The sequence below is a fragment of the Microcaecilia unicolor genome, chromosome 4 (genome assembly GCF_901765095.1).
Source record: "Microcaecilia unicolor chromosome 4, aMicUni1.1, whole genome shotgun sequence".
Taxonomy (NCBI): Eukaryota; Metazoa; Chordata; class Amphibia; order Gymnophiona; family Siphonopidae; genus Microcaecilia; species Microcaecilia unicolor.
In genome coordinates this window covers 296,013,987-296,034,098 of record NC_044034.1, presented here as the reverse complement: position 1 = coordinate 296,034,098, position 20,112 = coordinate 296,013,987, and the positions used below count along the sequence as shown (strand labels likewise).

At 43.9% G+C, this 20,112-nt stretch overlaps 1 long non-coding RNA gene across 1 annotated transcript; it reads right to left on the bottom strand.

Moving 5' to 3' along the window:
• Nucleotides 1–2,168: 2,168 nt before the first annotated feature.
• LOC115469272 lies at nucleotides 2,169–8,735 on the bottom strand. Its single transcript, XR_003941979.1, has 3 exons — nucleotides 8,635–8,735; nucleotides 3,782–3,917; nucleotides 2,169–2,547 (listed from the first exon to the last, which is right to left on the bottom strand). It is a non-coding gene; the product is annotated as an uncharacterized LOC115469272 (long non-coding RNA).
• Nucleotides 8,736–20,112: the final 11,377 nt, after the last annotated feature.

The window sequence follows — 20,112 nt, the reverse complement described above, 5'->3', positions numbered from 1 at the left end:
TATCTCGCCTCGCCTCCCTGCTCTTAGGTATTTAAAATGAATTTCTATTCTATCTGTGATTCTAAGCAGATATCACAAAATGACTTCAAGAAGACACATACAGTAAAGTACAGCAGATTGGTTGGTAGCTGGGCCTACTAAAAGTAAAACAGATTTCTTTAAAAAGGCCATATAAGAAAAAATGTCTCTTCTAAAGTCAGTGGCTGAGGCTTAAAGCAGTGTTAGCAGTGGCCCTGCGACTGAGCGCAAACAGCAGTGGAAAATCTCAGTCACAATGGATAATCCCTGACTGGCAGGCGGCAAAGAGCAATGTGAAAAAGCAGCGCATGGTGCAGATGGAGCACAGTTGTGCAGAGCTTGAAATAACTTAAATATAAGCAATGGAGAGCCCATGCAATGAGCAGGAGCTCGGTAAAGTGTCCCAAAACCTGTAGCTATCAACAACTGGACTGCAAGCATTTTGCACTCTTTGTGATAGTTTCAGGGGTGATTGGAAGTCATAAATAGAAATTAAAGAAAATAAGATGATACCTTTTTTTTATTGTTTTTATCACCCTATTTTCCCTTTTGATTTATTTCTATGTATTACCTTTGAAGTGGACTAAACATGACAATTGCACTGCTTTATCCAAAGGGCGATTGGAGTAATCTTTATGCAGAGTTAAAATAAACAGTAGGTTACAAATATTTGTAGCACTTATTGAAAGTCATCCCATGGTTGTAGCATGGATGAAAGCGGGCCAAGTCCACTTTCTTACCATGGAAGATATTGGCCATCTTAAGTTGTGAGGTGTACATTTTCACTAAAAAGAACAATCGGCTTTAATCTGTATGGATGTTAGGGGTGAACATAGCCTGATTTTTTTTCTTCTGCATTTTTAAGCTATGAATCCTTGCATAGCTGAAATAATGCAAAAAGAGGACATGGCCTGGTTTCGCTTTGAAGGGCTCAGTTCTAAGATGTGGTTCACTGTCAGCCACATGATCAGAAGCCCTTCGCGGTTCCAAACAGCACTCTAGAAATAGCAGTGGAACAGCACAGTACTATACCGCCCCTATGATCAGAGCTAATAGCATGCAAATACAGGCACGCTGTTAGCTCTGATCATAGGGGGGGGGGGCACAATCCTCCCGCACTAGCTTGACAGGTCCAGGCTGTCAAAAACCCGGACATGTCAAATGAGGAGATAGAGGTCCATGGGCCCCCCAGACCTCTGCCAGCCGCCACCCCAATCCCCTCTCCCAAGACAGTGACATGGGAGCTGGTGGTCCAGAAGACCTCTAGTCCCCTAACACCCCCCTCGACACAAGGGCCCAGGGGGCTGGAGGTCCGGTGGATCTCCAGCCTCCCTAACCTCACCACCACCACCCAAAAAAGAATCCCTGGTGGCCCAAGTAGGCTTCCACCCCAACCCTCATCCTCCCTGGTGGTCTAGCGGAGTCCTCCCTCCCCATACCTTTCCGATGGATGAAGGAGTAGTACACTCCCTCCATGCAGCGCTGCCTTCAAAATAGTGGCGCCCTGCCCTGCTCAGTGCATCATGAGCTGGCGTAGGATTTGCTGCGGAAGCAGTGCCAGTGTTTGTCGCTCTGCCCAATGAGCATTGGGGAGAAATAGATAATGCCCTGTTTAGCTCATTGCATAAAGATGATTGACCAGCCACATAGTTTCTTAGTGGTAAAATATTAGGCCGCAGCTTTATTGATATATTAACATGCAATTCAAACAACTTAGTACCCAAGTCATCTGGTACCTCTATTTAACCATCATGTAGTACTGCCATGTGATAGCAAGGCCGTTATTATTGTCGCACGGTGAATGTGGGGGGGGGGGGGTGGCACCCACTGTGAATCAAAGCGACCCCATCCCGCACCTGAACAGGCTTGAATGTGAGCTGTGTATTGTCCACAGGGGTACACTTGCCCTGCAAGAAGAGCACCCCTCTCTGTCAATCTCTCTGTAGTCCATCCTGCCACTGTGACAGCTATTGCTCAAAGGTTGCGCTATTTTTGGATGGGTGGGCTGGGATGCTGAAACGTGCTTACAAAAGGGGGGGTCCATGCCTCATGGGGGCTGCCTATAACTGTTGCAGCCCATTCGCATCTGTCCCCCCCCCCCCCCCCGGGTTCTGACACGCTGTGATGACATCCCAAGACTCCTCTCGGCTCCCCTGATTGCTGAGAGTTGTGTGTGTGTGGGTTGGGGGGGGGGGGGGAGCAGTGCAGGACAAGGTGGCATGACACTCTGTTATCCCTGGCTGCCATGCACTATGACCCACCGCCTCTACATTATCTACCAGCCCAGAAGAAATGGCCTCCAGAAATTTTACACTTGGACCGCCACTAGGCTTAAAAAGAAAATAAATCGTATCAGTAAACACATAAGACACTGTAATCAGCAAATCACATAAGGGCAGTAACAGATCTGAAAATCCTTGAGAAGAACACAGTACAGAAATGTCTAATCGGTGGCCCCATCAGTCATTCTTCCCTTCTATGTTCACTCGACCCAAGCAGGAGTAGATCATTCCCAAACTGTGCAGTGGTCTAGGTATAGAAGGGAGAGGAAATATCATAAAATTAGCACTAAAGATACCATGTAACACACTATTCAACACAGACTGCAGCAGGTCCCTGTGCTGTGTCCAGCAGAGAAACCTGTTTGTAACCTGGCCTTGTTGGGCAAGTTCCAAACCCCTCCCTGGTTGCTGGGTTCTTGCTTGGAATGCAGTTCAAAACGTGCTGTAGTGATCTGGCCCAAGGCAAAGTCCACACTGGACAGAGTTAGTAGACCTTTCCCCACCCCCAATGAATCTCCTTCCTGGAGTAAAAAGCTGCTTTTGCAGCTCCCTCTTCACCTTTCAAATCTCAGGCAGGAGGGAGTTTCACTTTGACTGAGCCAACAAGTCAATTTACACAAGAAAACCAGAAGCTACTAAAGTGGTGTACTGCAAGCCTGTCAGCTTGGAGAGTATTCACAGTGATTTAACAGCATGGCTCACGTTGTAGATGGGTTTCAGCTTCTGCATTATGTAAACCTAGTCCAGGTCTCCTTTTGCTTTTCCAATAACATGTCAGGGAAATGCATTTATTGGTCCTTCTTTGGTGGTGGCTGGGGAAAACTCCTTGAAGGGAGATACCTCAAAGTTGTTTGCACGATTTTTGATGGCCTTGTTAGAGTTGCCAACTTTTTGACAGAGAAAAACCAGACACCTGCTGTGCTCTATTCCTCACTCCAAGTCCCTTGCCTCATCTACTGTTGCACCTTATCTGCAGTTCTCACCCCACCCCCCCACCCAGCTGTCCCCACTGGGGTGCCATCTCTAAAGAAAAAATGACAGACATATATTCTCTTATTATTTTGCAAACTCTGAGAAATGAGTAAAGTTTTAAAGTGTTTTGATTTATTACTTGATCCTATGCTATCCTTTCAGAGGTCAATTTTTAACCAAAATAATTTTCTGGAAGCTAAGACAGTTGAGAAGAATTCAAAAATATCTTTCTTTTAATTAATTTGGATTAGTAGTACAAGCACTTGTTCCGAGTCAGCTTGTACTACTAATGAGGAGTGGCTGGGGCTCTTCAGCTTGGAGAAAAGGCGGCTGAGGGGTGATATGATAGCGGCATATAAAATAATGAGTGGAGTGGAAAAGATAGATATGGAGCATCTGTTTACGCTTTCCAAAAATACTACTACTACTACTATTTAGCATTTTTATAGCGCTACAAAGCGTACGCAGCGCTGCACAAACATAAACCCCCAAATAACCCAAGTACTTACCATAGCCGTCTTCCTTTTTCTCACCGTTCGCCATATGTCCTAAGAACCATACCCTCGGTCAGTTGCTAGTTAGGACCAATTCTCTGGACTTTGCCAATTGTGACATGTGCACCTGTCATCGTTTGGCGGTTCTGATCTAAATAGAACCGGGTAGAAACACCACTTTTGTTTGGGCCAATAGGTGTTGGATCTCAGAACCAGCAACCCGACACCTTTCCCAGACAAATTCCTCAACTGATTTCTTAGACCCCTGGCTGGGTAAAGTACCAAGAACAACTATACAAGAGAAACTTCTCACATTATCAACATTTATTCTTACCCAAGAACATGAAAAGTAAGCAATAATAAAATTAGGCACAGCACATAAGAAACAGGATATTGAGGGAGCATAGATAAAAGCATGGAAATGGTTGCATATTCCTACTAGGACAAGGGGGCATGCGATGAAGCTGGAGTGCAGTAAGTTTATTTATTTAATTTTTATTTATTTATTGCATTTGTATCCCACATTTTCCCACCTCTTTGCAGGCTCAATGTGGCTTACGATAAATCATGAATAGTGGAAATATGAAAGAGATGGACATTTAATATTACAGAAGGTTCTTGAGCAACATGGTAATGATAAGCATGATAGTAGTATTATAAGTAGATATTGTAAAACAATTCTGAATATATGTGGAGGAGTTGTGTATGTTCACATTGGTTGATTTTTTTTTGGTATGCCATGTTAAAGAGATGGGTCTTCAGCAGTTTGCAGAAGTTCATTAGTTCGTAAGTCGTTCTTAGGTTGCGAGGTAATGCGTTCCATAACTGTGTGCTCAAGTAGGTAAAGTTTGACGTGTGCATTAGTTTGTATTTTAGACCTTTACAGTTAGGGAAATGCAGATTAAGGCATGTGCGGGATGATCTTTTGGCATTCCTGGGTCATTCGACTCTGGAATTCGTTGCCGGAGAATGTGGTTAAGGCGGTTAGCCTAGCAGAGTTTAAGAACGGTTTGGATGGCTTCCTGAAGGAAAAGGCCATAGAATGTTATTAAATGGATGTAGGGAAAAATCCACTATTCCTGGGACAAGCAGTACAAAATGCTTTGCTCCGTGGATCTTGTCGGGTGATTGTGACCTGGATTGGCCACTGTCGGAAACAGGGTGTTGGGCTAGATGGACCTTTGGTCTGTCCCAGTGTGGCGATGCTTATGTCTTGATTTACTGCAACTTGTTGTATAGTGGTTGTACTAGATTGGTGCTTTGTGACAGTGAAATTGATTTATTAGGCTTTGAAACGGGATGGTGTAACCCCTCAGTAAAGGAAATTACATTGGCTTCCTATAGAGGCAAAGTCACTGTTCTATGTGTGTGAGTATATAATATTTTATATGAGTTGGTTCCTGTATCATTAATGTCTATGCTTACTGTCACTCCCCACACTGAGGAAGAGCTTTAGAGCAGCGAGCCAGTAAAACTTAACTTTCCCTCGATATATCAGGTGAAGCAAGTATAAGCTGGATGCAAAGAGCAAATAATCAAGAAACTTCAGACAGCCCAGAATACTGCAGCTAGACTCATATTCGGTAAAACAAAATATAAAGTGCTAAACCCCTACGAGAAAAGCTACACTGGCTCCCACTTAAAGAACGCATCACGTTCAAATTATGCTCCCTAGTTCACAAAATCATTCATGGAGAAGCCCCAGCCTACATGTCAGACCTGATAGACTTACCACCCAGGAATGCTAAAAAATCATCCCGCATATTCCTTAATCTTCACTTCCCTAACTGCAAAGGTCTAAAATATAAACTAACGTATGTGTCAAACTTCTCCTACCTGAGCACACAAGTATGGAACGTGCTGCCACGCAACTTAAAAACGATTTATGAACTAACCAACTTCCGCAAACTACTGAAGACCCATCTCTTCAACAAGGCATACCACAAAGATCAACAAATGTGAATCCCTCCACATATATCCGGAATTGTCTTACAATATTTGCTTATTATCATGTCATCCAAAATCCTTCTGCTATTACTAATTGTATACTTTCTCATGTATTCTCATTATTCATGATGTATTGTAAGCCACATTGAGCCTGCAAAGAGGTGGGAAAATGTGGGATACAAATGCAATAAATAAATATAAATAAATAAATAAGCAAGTACACACTGTGTGTTATTACCTATCAAGCAGCCAGTATTTGGAATTCTCTAGCAAATGGAGTTAGATTGGAAGCAAATTTTTTAAGATTTGGGAAGAAATCGAAAGCTTGCTTATTTACTCGGTATTTGGGGTCATTTAAATTCAAAACTTTTTGTATTTCTGTGATGATATAGTTTGTTGGTTGCTCCTATTTTGTAAAGTCCAAGTCTGATTGACTGGGTTTGCTTTTATTGTAATTGCAGAATATAAATATAATCATTGTAATTGTTATGACAAACTAAAATTATATTAGAGTTTTAGGGCCCTGTTTATACTAAAGTGCTAGTGTGCCTCTAGCGCGGCTTAGTAAACAGGCCCTTAATATCCCCCTCAATAAAGCCAATACACAATCCTTCCACTGAAAAACACTATGTAGAAACACCTTACCACAACATAATAGCACTTACCTCCAGGACTCAAAAGCAGCAACTTCCTTCCATTAAGTGGTTACTTGAATGCATTTAGGGCCCCTTTTACCAAGCTGCGGCAAAAGTGGGCCTGCGCTGGCATCGGCACATGTTTTTAAAGCCCGCTGAGGCCCCCTTTTTACTGCACCGGGTAAAAGGGAAGTCTGTCTTTCGTGGAGTGGAGTGGAGGAGCGGCCTAGGGGTTAGGGTGGTGGACTTTGGTCCTGGGAACTGAGGAACTGAGTTCGATTCCCACTTCAGGCACAGGCAGCTCCTTGTGACTCTGGGCAAGTCACTTAACCCTCCATTGCCCCATGTAAGCCGCATTGAGCCTGCTATGAGTGGGAAAGCGCGGGGTACAAATGTAACAAAAAAAAAATGCAGGAAATGGCTGTGCAGCAAGTAAAGCTGTTGCCGCGCAGCCATTTGGGGGTGGGGGGTGGAGCCCTTACCTTACCCACACCCATTGAGGTGGCGGTAAGGGCTCCCACTCTAACCCAGCATTAACTAGGCAGCAGTGGCGATCTTAGGTCGGCTGCCACCCGGGATGGATCGCCGCTGTGAACCCCCCCCCCCCCCCCCGGGTGCAGTGGCATCCGTCCCCCTAGAGTGCAGCACGACCCCCCCCTCCCCGGGTGCATTCTTGGCTGCTGGAGGGTGCAAAGAGCAGCAGCGCGCCTGTCAGCTCCACTGGCTCCCTGCTCCCTCGGCCCCCGGGCAGAGGGAGCAGGGAACCAGAGGAGCCGACAGGCGTGCGGCTGCTCTCTGCACCCTCCAGCAGCGTGCACCCAGGGCGGACCGCCCCGCCCTTGCTACACCACTGCCAGGCAGCAAGCGGCACTGCCTGATTACCACTTGGTACAGATATGACAGTGCGCTAGGAAGTACCACCAGGCTGCTGCGGTAGCCTGGCGGTACTTCCCGTTTAGCGAGCAGTAAGCCCATGTTCGACTTACAGCTGTTTAGTAAAAGGAGCCCTTTGTTCTTAGTTTGCTATAATTATTCCTTTGATTTTATTTCTTTGCATATTTCTGTATATGTATTTGGTACATATAATGAAATGAAAATATTTCAATTAAAAAAAAAATAACAAAGCAACAACTTTATCCACGGAAAGGCATCACTCCTATAAATATTAAACCGAGTCCTAAAACACCAATACAACCTTTAGTGAGCAAATAGAACAAACAGGAGTGCTACAGATCTCTGCATGGAAACTACACCTTCATCACACATGCAAAACAGACAGACCCTCAGCAGATATGAAACAAGGGACTACATATCAACTTTTCAAAATTATTGGGGGTGCTAAGCCCAATGGAAATAACCTCTCCCTAGACACATGGAATTTTCTCAATATTGGGGGTGCTCAAGCACCCACAGAGTCGGCTCCAATGATATCAGTAATAGAGATGTAGGCAAAAGAAACTTGTAAATCTCAAGAAATCAGACTTGCATATTCAGCAATACTAGAGACAGAAAAACTGAAGTGGAAGATATCAAAGATGTACCTTTCCCAAAGGTGACACATTCAGATTAATTCAATAAAATACTTTGGAGCATTTTATTTTTTTCCATTCAATTTGGTTCAAGTGTTTCTTGAACTTTTCTCTCTTTGTTTTTCCTGCTTTCCAGGGTGTCCTGTCCACTTTACATTTCTTCTTTCTCCTGTCTACCATCCAATCTTCTCTCTGCATCTTTATTTGTCCTGCACAGCATCTGTCCTCTATGTCCCTGTTCCTATCCTTCCCAAATGTTTAGAATCTGTCCCCTTAGTATCCCTATCCTCTCCTTATATTCAGTTGTCCACGCTGTGTCCCTATCTCTATGCTAGTTTAACCCGGTCTCTCTCTCCCCCCTGTTCCCAGCGGGTCCAGCACAAATCCATCTCCCCCTCCCCCCCATCCCAGGTCCTGCATATGTCCATACCACCATCACCACTACCACGAATCCCAGGTCCTGCATATCTGCATCTCTCTCCCCCCCCCCAGTCCTGGGTCTACCATATCTCTCATCTCTTCCCCTCCCCAAAAAACCCGATCCAGCACATCATCTTCCAAGTTCCAACCCCCTCTTCCCATCTTACATATCTCCCTCTCTGTCCCTGCCCCCACCCAGGTCAACACACCTCCAGCTCCCCCCCCCCCCCCCCCCCACCCCATGGAACCAGCATTTCTCCCTCACTCCCCACCAAGTTTCTGAACTTGCATGCATCAGAGGCAGCGATTAAGGCAATACATGCATCTATTTTCTTACATAAATTTACTTGTGGTCTCCACCATCCCAGCGCCCAAGTGAAACTCCCTTCTGCCTTGAGAGGTGAAGAGGGAGCTGCATTACCAGCTTTTCACTCCAAGAAGGAGATTCATTGGGAGTGGAGGAAGGATCTCTTAACTCTGTCCAGTGTGGACTTTGCCTTGGGTCAGTTTGCTGCATCACTTGTTGAATTACATTCCAGTAAAAAAAAAACTAACCAGGGAGAGGTTTGGAATTTGCCCACCAAGGCCAGGTTACAGACAAGTTTCTCTGTACCTGAGTTTTACACAGTTGCATGCTGGTACTTGAGTCTTCATTGATTTCTATAAGAGAAGCAGTACTACAGGTCCACATAGGCAGAGGAGGAAAACCAGGACTGGATCAGCCTGCCTAAAACAATGCAGTCATTTAGCAATCCTTTAACTCATACTATGGCTCTCTTTGGTCCTATTTTTGGAAGGCCTCTCAACCTTCAAAATCTCCAGAATTAACATGAGGGCTCAGATGCAGATGTGTGCTTCCACACAGTGCCATGGGTTTTGAAAACCTGAATTTCCAGCTAGATCATGTGCCTGCTGGAAATATGACATATCTCCCTGTTTCAGAATGTAGCTTGCAGGGTTTTCCATCTTCCATAACTGTATATTTGTCTAGATTGTTTATTCATAAGATTCTGAGAAATTTAATTTAGGTGCATTTGCCACCAATCTGAAACATCCTCTCTCTATGACTTCTACGACTGACTATATTGTTCTGTGTCCTTTGCCTGTGCTGCACTCTACTGACCAAAGAAATTGGAGATAAGGGTTTTTTTCCAACACCCAAACTGTTCAAATATTGCCCCCCCCCCCCCCACAGCCCTAAAAACTTTCAACCTCCAAATGGCAACTGACCAAACTTGGGTGTTTTTCTATCTCACTGAGGGTCGATGCTCAAAGCTGTGTGCAGATGAGCCCACAATGCAACAGTAACACAAAACGCTAGCTCAGTGATACTTGAATCAAATGATATTTAAATTTTATGCACTATTAAACAGGAAGAGAAGAACATGCCTAACGTATGCGCACAAAAGTTTTGCGGTAAGCGTGGCTTTTGTACATGTGCCCAGACAAAAATGGTAGTGCCAGCTCACATCGGCACTTATTCTTCAGCACCTAAATATGAACCTCTCAAATATTACTTGCACATGGAATTTTTGCAAGGCCCACATTTTAGGCGCAGAAGAACAGGTGGTGCACATCAGTGTTGCCAGATGGAAAAAATTTGTCACGCCCAAAGCCAGCCCCAAACCACACAAAGTCAATTTGCATGTGAATGACGTCATTAATAAATATTGAGGTCATTTGCATACGACGTCATTAAGCCCGCCTCCGTGGGGCTTTTACTGGCCGTGGCCGTGGGAAAACTAGCCAACTAGTTTAATGTGAAAAATTGACAACATCCTTACCTCAAAACCATCTATACTGTCCCTGACCTGATGATAGATTTTCAGCGTTATGGGCCATCATTTCCTTCTGTGCATTGCAGCGCTTTTGTTTGCGCATTGTGCAAAGGATATTTCTTGGCCTCATTACATCCGTTTAAATATATTTCAATACAATTTGCATCCATCTTTACTGTTCACATTGACACCGGCACCCAAGTCCTCTGAGCATTCGGCACACAAACCTGGCATTAACTTTGTTAACCCTGGCAGTAGTTTTGAGTATCAGCCTCCAGGAAAGTAAACAGGTGGGTCTGCATTTTAGGATACTGTTGATGAAGAATAATCACAATATATTTGCGTATCTATGATCCAAGCACCGAGTTACTTTGCACATTTCTATTGTTCTTATTGGACCTGTGTGTGTGCCACTCACTCTACAAGTTCCTTGATGTCATCATTCTCTGTGTAGTGTTGGCTGTGCTGCTGTCATGGTCACTGAGCCAGAACATGTCACTTATGGACCCTCCTCCCTCCCTAGTAGCTGTTCTCTGTCAGACTGGTAATGTGCCTTTTATCAGTTACCTGCAGAGCAGTTGTGTGAGCATCCTTTGAAGGGTTGGTAGGATTGAGGAATGACCCAGGCCCTAAAAAAAAAGTTCTGGGTGGTGTGAAACTGCAGTTCTGGCACACAGCCTGGAAAACTTGTGGTATGCCTCATTTGTTTGAGTAACACGTGCACTGTTTAATGAGTCAGTTAGTGGCCAGGATCTTTGGGCGCTGACAGTATAATTTCAGCAGCTTTGAATATGTGGAAGAGACTTGTAATTGCCCTCACATCAGGATGGGCTGTTTTGCCTACAGGCGTGTGCTGACCTGGCCCATCATTCTCTGTAGTACACTGGGCCCATGTTAAAAGAGTGACACAGTACAGAGTTCAGAGAGGACATATGAACTCAGTGGAATGGTCGAAGAAGATTAACACCCTAGCTTGACAAATACAGATCTTTTGTCTCAGGGTGGGGAAACTGCTAATTGAGCTCAGATAGTAGAGGATAGGATCGGCACCACCCATAGGACAGCAGAACAGGCTGGTCCAGTTGTTTTCTGCAATGCCAAAAATATTTAGCTCCAAATATGTGAAGGAAGATGATATATTGGTCAACATAAATCACCGATTGGAACACTTCACTACCGAATTGTAATCGGAGAAGCTGTGATGGCTACCAATATTGGGAGCAGTGTTTGCCATGGGGGATGTTGAATAGGTTTCCCTGATTCAGCCATCACAAAACAGAGGCCTCTGGGGAGTTTTTCAATATCCACCAAATGCTAACTGTATATATCTGGAGGAGTAGACTAAGGATTTATGCAGAGGGTTGAGAACCTGGGGAACTCTGTTCGATTCCCATTGCAGTTCCTTGTGACTCTGGGCAAGTCACTTAACCCTTCATTGCCCCAAGTACAAAAACTTAGTGAGCCCACTAGGGACAGAGAAAGTACCTGCATTAGAGAATGACACGGGGACGGGGCGGTGGGGATGGGGAGAGATCCCACGGGATGGGGACAGAGCCCGTGAGGACGAGGACAAACTTTGTCCCCATGTCACTTTCTACTTTGTTGATGACTTCTTATTCATCCACAGATTTAAAAATCATACAGTATAGGGCATATTTCTCCCCTATAGGGCGTACAGAACAGGTATTTTGTACCCCTGGACATTTTAACAGAGTGAATTAGGATTCCTTGGGGTAGTAGAAGTCAGCTATTGTTGGAGTTGGAAGGGTACAAGGTGGTGGTGGTGGTGGGAGGGTTTATTATAGTTGCTCATTGTTATTGTTTTCTATTTGTAATTTATACACAAAAGTTGCACAGCATATTCCTTTTTATACTTTAATACAAATATTTAAATATAAAATCATAAGTGTTAGAGGCTTCTGCAGATGAGAACAGAGGCCACGGGATGGAGACGTGGCCTGCAGGGACATGGTGGGGACGGAGACAGAACTGACGGGGCGGGGACAGTGACAAACTTTATCCCCGTGTCGCACTCTAACCTGGATGTAATAAATGTAAACTGCTTTGATTGTACCACAGAAAGGCAGTATATCAAATCCCGTTACCCTTTATTATACTGTTCGCTTGAATTATTGAATATTTCATTATTGGTTCTGTATTTGGGGGTGAGGTCTCTACTACCATTTCTTCTATTTTAATGGAAGATGTAAGAGCTTTTTGAATGAGCCACTGTAATAATGCATTATTTGAAAATCTATTTAGAAAGTTTCTCCAACTGCGGTTCACAGTGGAATGTTCTGATCGGTAATGGAAAGTATGCTCTAACCAGGTTTCTAGATTTATAGCATTTTTTTCTCCACTTAATTTATCATGGTAATTTTTGATCAATATATATCGCATTCCTTCACATATTTGGAGCTACAGTGCACTCCATTTAAGTGCACGTCGGATAAGCGCATGCTCTGTTTAACTGCATGCCATACTTCGGTCCCATTTTTGGCACCATCAATTTCTATGGGGACAAACTTCGGTTTAGCGCACCACTGATAAGTGCAAGATTCGCTTATATGCATGGTTTAAGACCGCTCCTCTGCAGGAAAGACTCCGCATAAGCGCGCGGACGGAATATGGAAGCCGACTGGCACTTGACGACCCACGAGATTTCAAATTTACCACCCCTTTAACTACCACAGGCAGAATAAGCGAAAAAATGTTGTTAGAGTGTACACCGGGGTTGTTGCGGCAGCGGAACTGTAAGACTTTAACACTGGCTGAACGAATAGAAGTTCTTTTAAAAATTAGATAACAAACTCAAGCATCTATTGCTAAAGAATATGGTGTCAATCCCAGTCAAATTTCACGTGTCTTGAAGCAGAAAGACCAGCTTCCGGAAGACTGGCAAAACAATACAAATCCACAACGGAAACAAAAACGGGCGGGAAAAGCTGAGGAGGTAGAAGCTGCTCTTCGGTGGTTTTCTCAAGTCAGGAGCAGACAGTTTCCTGTCAGTGGTCCACTGCTTATGGAGAAAGCTAACCAGCTAGCTGAAAGTCTTGGACTAACTGAATTCAAAGTCACTGTTGGGTGGTTGGAAAGATGGAAGGAAAGGAACAACATAAAATTCAAAAAACAGCATGGTGAGAAACAAAGACGCAGATGACTTTGGTGCTGAAAATTGGGTTGTTTCAGTTCTTCCTACCATCTTGAACGAGTTTGCATCTCGTGATATTTTCAGTGATGATGAAAACGGTCTCTACTGGCAAGCGATTCCTGATGGAACACTTGCATTCAAACATGCCAAAACTACTGGAGGTAAAACGTCGAAGGACCGACTGACGATCCTCCTTTGCTGCAATATGGATGGGAGTGAGTGGAAAGAGCAAACAGCCCCGTTGCTTCAAGAAAGTTAAGCAACTTCCTGTGTCATACGAGGCTAATGCAATTTCATGGATGACGGGGGAAATTTGGAAGCAGTGGCTAAAGAAGTTAGACACTAGAATGTGGGCACAAAGGCGTCAGATTTTGTTGCTTTGTGATAATTGTGCTGCACACAGGGATGATGTCAGGCTGTCTAACGTCAAGGTGGTCTTCTTGCCACCAAACACTACCTCTCTGATCCAACCTATGGATCAGGGCATAATAGCCAATTTCAAACAACATTATCGGGTTCTTGTGCTATGTCGTCTGATGAGCATTATGAATGACCAGACTGGCAAGGATAAACATGCTGTTGAACTGGCTCGTAATCTATCACTGTTGAATTCCCTACATATGCAGAAAGAAGCCTGGAATCATGTTACACAGGCAACCATTGTGAACTGCTACAAGCGGGCAAGCTTTGTTAAGGATGTGGAGGGGGGTGCAGCTGTTGCAAACGTGTCAGATGAACAGGTTATTGATATCCCAGCCGGTGTTACTGAAGGAGTTTCATCGCTTCGTAGCTGTTGATTACGATCTACAAACAGCTGACAGCACTGATGTCAAGATATGCGCCTACATGCAGGCAACAACCGCTGATGATGAAACAGATGATGAAATGAGCAGCGAGGCACATGCTGACGAAATTCAACAACCTCCACCTCTCAGTTTTGCAAGAGCGCTGGAGAGTCTCAACACCCGTGCGGGCCTATCTGGAGGCCACTGGATGTCAGTGCTATGACAGTTTTTACCGTCTGGCAGACCCATTAGTGTACAGAGGACTATAACTGATTGATTACTTCAAGTAAGCCTAATGTCAGTTAACGGAGACTATATACTGTACATATAATAATAAACAGTACTGTACATATGTTTATCAGATGTCAAGCTTCTTTGGGTCACAACGGTTAAGTGCACGCTCTGGTTAACTGCATGCATTTCTTTGGTCCCAGACCCTTGCACTTAAGCGGATTGCACTGTATGTTTTTTGGCATTGCAGCATTTTTACTTCTTGCTCAATTTTTGTTTTTGTCATTTCCAGTTTGTTTTACCCCATTTAACACAAGGAGTTATTCTTACATTCCTTTGATTCCCCCCTCCACCCCCCCTAAGAAAACCAGAACTGGATCTGCCTGTTCAGCTGAGCTTTTGTATTTATTTATTTATTTATTGGGATTTACTAATTGCCTCTATAATGAGATTCAGCCAAGACTGTGTACAGCGCGTACAGTTTAACATAAAACATAATTTTGTTAACAGCTTAATGATCATAAAATGAACAAATATAATTATGAATACAGACAATGAGGTAAACTTGGAAATGGCAAATTGAAACCTAGTAGTAGAGGTCCAAATTTGGAGCCAGACCTGGAGATCAAAACTTGAGATCCTCTGATAAAAGAAGACTGCAGATGTGCAGGGCCACAGTGAAGAAACCGGAGCTGGTTCAAGTCACGAAAGATACAGTAGTGACAATACAACTATTGTGTAAATGTGGTTTTCCCCCTGATTTTTGTGGGTTTTATTGATTCATATTGTATTTCCATAGTGTTGATAATGGCTCTGTAGGTAGCTGTATGATGGGTAACGATTGATTAACATTGTAATCTGTTTAGTGCAGCCTGAAGAGTAAACAGAACCTGAAATCTTGAAGGGAGCTGCAGTCACTGGCCTGGCTGTTTGACAAGACTTCAGTCCTTCTTTTATAAGTATTCCCAGTGCAGTGTGTACCAAGGGCGGGGTGGTCCGCCACGGGTACAAGCAGCAAGGGGGTGTGCTAAGCAGTTAAACAGCTGTCAGCTCTGCTGGTTCCCTGCCCCCTCTGATGTCGACTTCTTGTTCCGGGGTAGGGGACCAGCAGAGCCGACAATCATGTGACTGCTCAGCACACTTCCTTGCTTGGAGGAGGGAAGGCAAGGGGGGGGCATGCACCTGGAGGAGGGGGTATTTTATCCTGGGAGGAGTGACATGCCTGGAGGAGGGGGTGGTCCGCCCTGGGTGGCAACCAGGCTAGGTACGCCACTGGCCATGTGTGATAGTGGTATTTGCATGTGTAGATTTTCATACACAAGTTGCTATTTACACACAGAGATCTACACCATGCAGCTATTTCAAGCGGGCATGGTTTGGGCAGGATAAAAATCTATACATGTATTCCAGATGTATGAGAAAAATTTGCACATCTGGTTTGCACCAGTTCGGAGAGACACAGGGATTTTCTTTTTTTTTTTAATTCTTTCAGCCAGGACGTTACTGGAGGGATTAAGGGGCTCAGTCTTTTAAATCAACTTTTGTTTATTTTTTCTTTTGCAACAGGACCAAATTAAAATGCAGCCTCAGTACTTAATTGGTAGCACTTATAGCTCAAGGTTTTTAAAATAAAGCAGATACAGGTGGAAGGTCCCTGGATCCTGCTGCCTCCACTACATCTGCATTGGTATATCCTGACCCAGATGTCTCAGTTCTGACCTCCACAGTCTATGTAAAATTACGCTCCATGTGTAATCCATTATTAAAATAAAGGTACAGACAAGGGATAAACACTTTTTTGGGGGAGGGGGAATGAATAGTGGGTTCATTTGTTTTTTCCCCCACCTTGTCATTGCTTTCTGTTTTTTATGCTTTGTTTACAAACTGTTTTGAAATGTCAAGGCTGTCTTTTTTTTTTTTTTTTTTTTTTTCCCCCCCCCCCCCCCCCTGTAATTCCTTTAGATGGTACCACCAAACTTAACAGACCTGCTGTCCAAGCCTGCCAGCACCCCGGTGCCCCCATATGGTGAGTCTAGCACATTACACAGAGCCCCCTGGCTTTTGCAGTCACTGGCTGAAATGTTATGGAAATGTCCAGGGGTGAGTTTCCCCCAACTGCAAGGATCTTATTTAAAGCAGCAGTGGCCTCTACCTGTTACAAAACCATTTGCAAGCTGCTTGAAGAAAGCTTTAACAAGAATGTTCCTTCACTTTGTAGAAAGGGCTAGGATGTAGGGAAATAATGGTCTGCTGGAATGGTATCTCCCATCCTCTGCCTTTATAAATCTTGTTTGAAACTGACCTGCAAGAGAGGCTTTTATGTCTACATCTTGTGAGTTGGCACTTTGATATAAAGTCCTAAGTGATTTTTAAAATGTGATCAGCGTAAGAGCACCAAGATCTGCACACTCGGCCCTGATATTTGCACAATGCTGGGTAAAGTTCACGAGACAGCACGACTCTGGGTTCTATTCTTCCTCTGGTGGTTTATTTTAGTTCTAGTGACAAGTTTGAGGAGGGAGGGGAGGCTTCACTTTACAGCAGTCACAGTGCCACTAATTGAAAGAGCACCTGCTACTCCTAACAATTTCTTTTCACCTCTCTCAGGCTGGACATGGGTCCCACCGATTGCTGATCCAGGAGCCAATGTGAGTACAGCAGAGCCAGCTCAGAAAAGTGGCATTGTTCCAGGTAGGGAGAATCTATACCCGACCTCATTCATAGAGGGTGGGGGTGATTTTCTGATTCCCACTCCTACCAGAAAGAAAACACTGCCTCTGAGCTTAGCTGCATCTCCATACAGCAACATGTGGAGGAGGCTCCAGTAGTACTGTCCAATTTGGCCAAAATTTTCAGTTCGATTTGATTCACTCATATGAATTGATTTTTCAATTTGATTCAGTTCTTGAAGGCTACTATTAATAAACAGAAAATACGATTCATTTTTTCCAGCTTTGTTGTCTGGTCGTTTAATTTTTGTAATCGTGTTGGTCCCAGTCTCTGGTTTCCGTTTTCCTCTGTCTTCTTTTAACTCTTTTTGCCAGAGTCTCCTGGTCCATTTGGGTTCATGCTGAGAAGGATAGAGAGGGTGCTGGGAAGTTTTTTTGGGGGGAGGGAGAGAGTCTGCTGAGATCGGGCTGGAAATGAGGGGATAAGAGTACTAGGAGTCGGGCTGAGGAGGAGAAGAGTGCTGGGAAGGTGAAGAAGAGTGTGCTGAGATGGTCTGGGAAAGAGAAAAAGAGGGATCAGATTGAGGAAGGAGGGAAGGTAGAAGAGAGTATACTGAGATCAGGCTGAGAAAGAAGGGATAAGGGTGTGCTGGTGTCAGGCTTGAGAAGACTTTTGATGGTGATACGCCCCGCTCCTCCCCCACCCATTGCACCTTGTAAAAGTTGTATTTCCTTTCTTTGCTTGTGTTGATCCAACAGCCTCCTGTCTGACACAACTTCCTGTTTCTGCTCAGGCGGGAAGCAGGCAGGCTTTGTGGTTGGCTTGAGCAGGCGAATCACTCCTGGAGGCCTGTACAAGGAAATACAGATTTTTAAAAGGTACATGGGGGAGGGGGGTTGAGAGGCAAAAGGAAATGCTAGATCACTTCCTACTTGGCTGGGGGGGACACAGAAGGAAATAGGGATGCACAGTAGTCGGTGGTAAATACTTTTACTGTGCTTTACCACCAGAAAAAAACGTTTTTTTTTTACCATTTCCATGGGGCAGTAAACAGGTTTTCTTCCACATCTGAGGTAATCCCTTCAAAATGTTTATTGTTACTGCAGATTTACCGCATGTCTCCTTGTCATTCTCTAGGTCAGAGGACTAAAATCTTAAGAGAGCTAAATTCACAGTGGTATTTTATTTGGATTGTCCTGGGGAGAAGGGAGGGAAATCTCACTTGCTAACACTTTTCTGCCCTGGGTGGAGGTACCCGGTGCCGGACTCCTTCCAGGTTGGGTCCCGAACCCACCAATGCTCATAAAGGGGCATTAAATAGGCATGAGAGATTTGCAGACAATGGAATCTTTCTCATGCATATTCATTATTGATATGCTGAGCACCTGACCCACTGGTGGCCCTCCAGCACTGATATACGTATTTATTATGAGCACTCTGAAATTCAGATCAGCTTTAGAGAAGGGACACAAAGTAAGATTTGCATTAATCTGTGCATTGTTTATGCGGTGTAAGGAAGAAGTGCCATCTACTGGTCAGAACATCTTTGGCAAGATGCTCTGTGCCATCTCTGTTCCTTGGTGCCTGTGGACCAGTGGTTCTCAAATCTTTCCTGGAAGCTCTCCAGACAGTTGAGTTTGCAGGATATTTCCAATGAATATGCATCAGAAATTTGCATGTAGTGGAGGCATTGTTGGGCAGTAGGGGGTGGAGGTCTCATGGCTGTTCATAACGCTCACTCAATATCATACCTGGTGCAATACACTATACTTCGGTTGGTCTGACGCCTTGCCCTCCATTCACATTGTGTTGGTTTTAATTGCTGGTTCTGGATCTGAAGCTCAGGGATTTGCAAACTAGCATCTGGTTGCAGATTTTTTTTTTCTCACTGTGCATGGCTACAAACATTTACAAACCAAATTCTGCTGATCTCTCCGCTTCCATCCTTGACACAAATCAGTCTTAAGTATGCAGCAAAAATCTAGTCGCAACGTGAGCATTCCCTTGCACTGGATTCCCTTGCACCTCATTTCATATAGACTGCCTTTTAAAGTTCCTACTGTGACCTGAACTAGATTTCAACCATTGACCTAGGTGTGAAGCTGTATAATACGGCAACAGTTTCCCTGAGTCCTGTAGGCCTCTTATCATCCCACTTGAGTCTGGATGCACTAACCTCCGGATTCAATAGAGCATGCCTAGAGATCCGCATCGATTCTATAACAATGCACGGAACTCAATTGGCTTAATAAGCTAATGAGCGCTGATAACAGCACTTAACAAGCAATAATGAACACTAATTGGCAATAATTAGAATTTAGGCGCACAACTCTAAGTGCATTCTTTAACGATGTGCACCAAACTTCTAACGTGCTGAGGCAAAAAGGGGCGTGGTTATGGGCGGTGAAATGAGCGTTTCATGGGCATTATGAAATTTAAGTACCTACTTTTAAAATATGTCCCAGTTCGCCTAAATCTATGCACCAGGATTTACGCCAGGTTTTCATTGGTGTAAATGGATGCACATAGATTTAGGCGCTGAAATATCAACTAAGTGTATTCTATAATCAGCGCCTAAATCTAGGTGTTAATTTATAGAATACGTTTAATTGGCACTGATTTCAGCACCGATGATTTTTTTTTTAAATTTTTTTTTTAGGCAGCTTATACAGAATCTTTCCCTAAATGTGGACATCAGACAGTGCAAGGGTCATGATGATGGAGGTTTTAAAAGCTGCTTTTTTCTGTTTCCACCGCTACTGCTTAATTTTTCTTTGTCTTGTGCTCTAGGAATCATCGCTGCTTCCATATTCATTACGTTCTTGCTATGCTTATATGCAGTTTTATGGAAATGTATGATAGCCACACCTAAAAGGTAAGATGAAACACCAATTACACATCATTTATTAATTATTTATTTATTTGACTTTTGCCCAAATCTTTTTCAGTAGTAGCTTAAGGTAGGTTACGTTCAGGTACAGTAGGTGTTTTTACTTGTTTTTTTAAAGCTATGTAGTATAGAAACTGAAATAAACTATAAAAGTTCAAAGTAGGGTCAGCTTTATCATGCAGGAAGAACAGGCAATCATCCTCAGTGGCTGCAGACTGATCAGTGCATTGCTTTCTGTCTGTGGCTGGAGTTAGAGAATGACACGGGGACTGGGATCTGTGGAAAACCGCAGTAATCTGTGGTAAAAGAA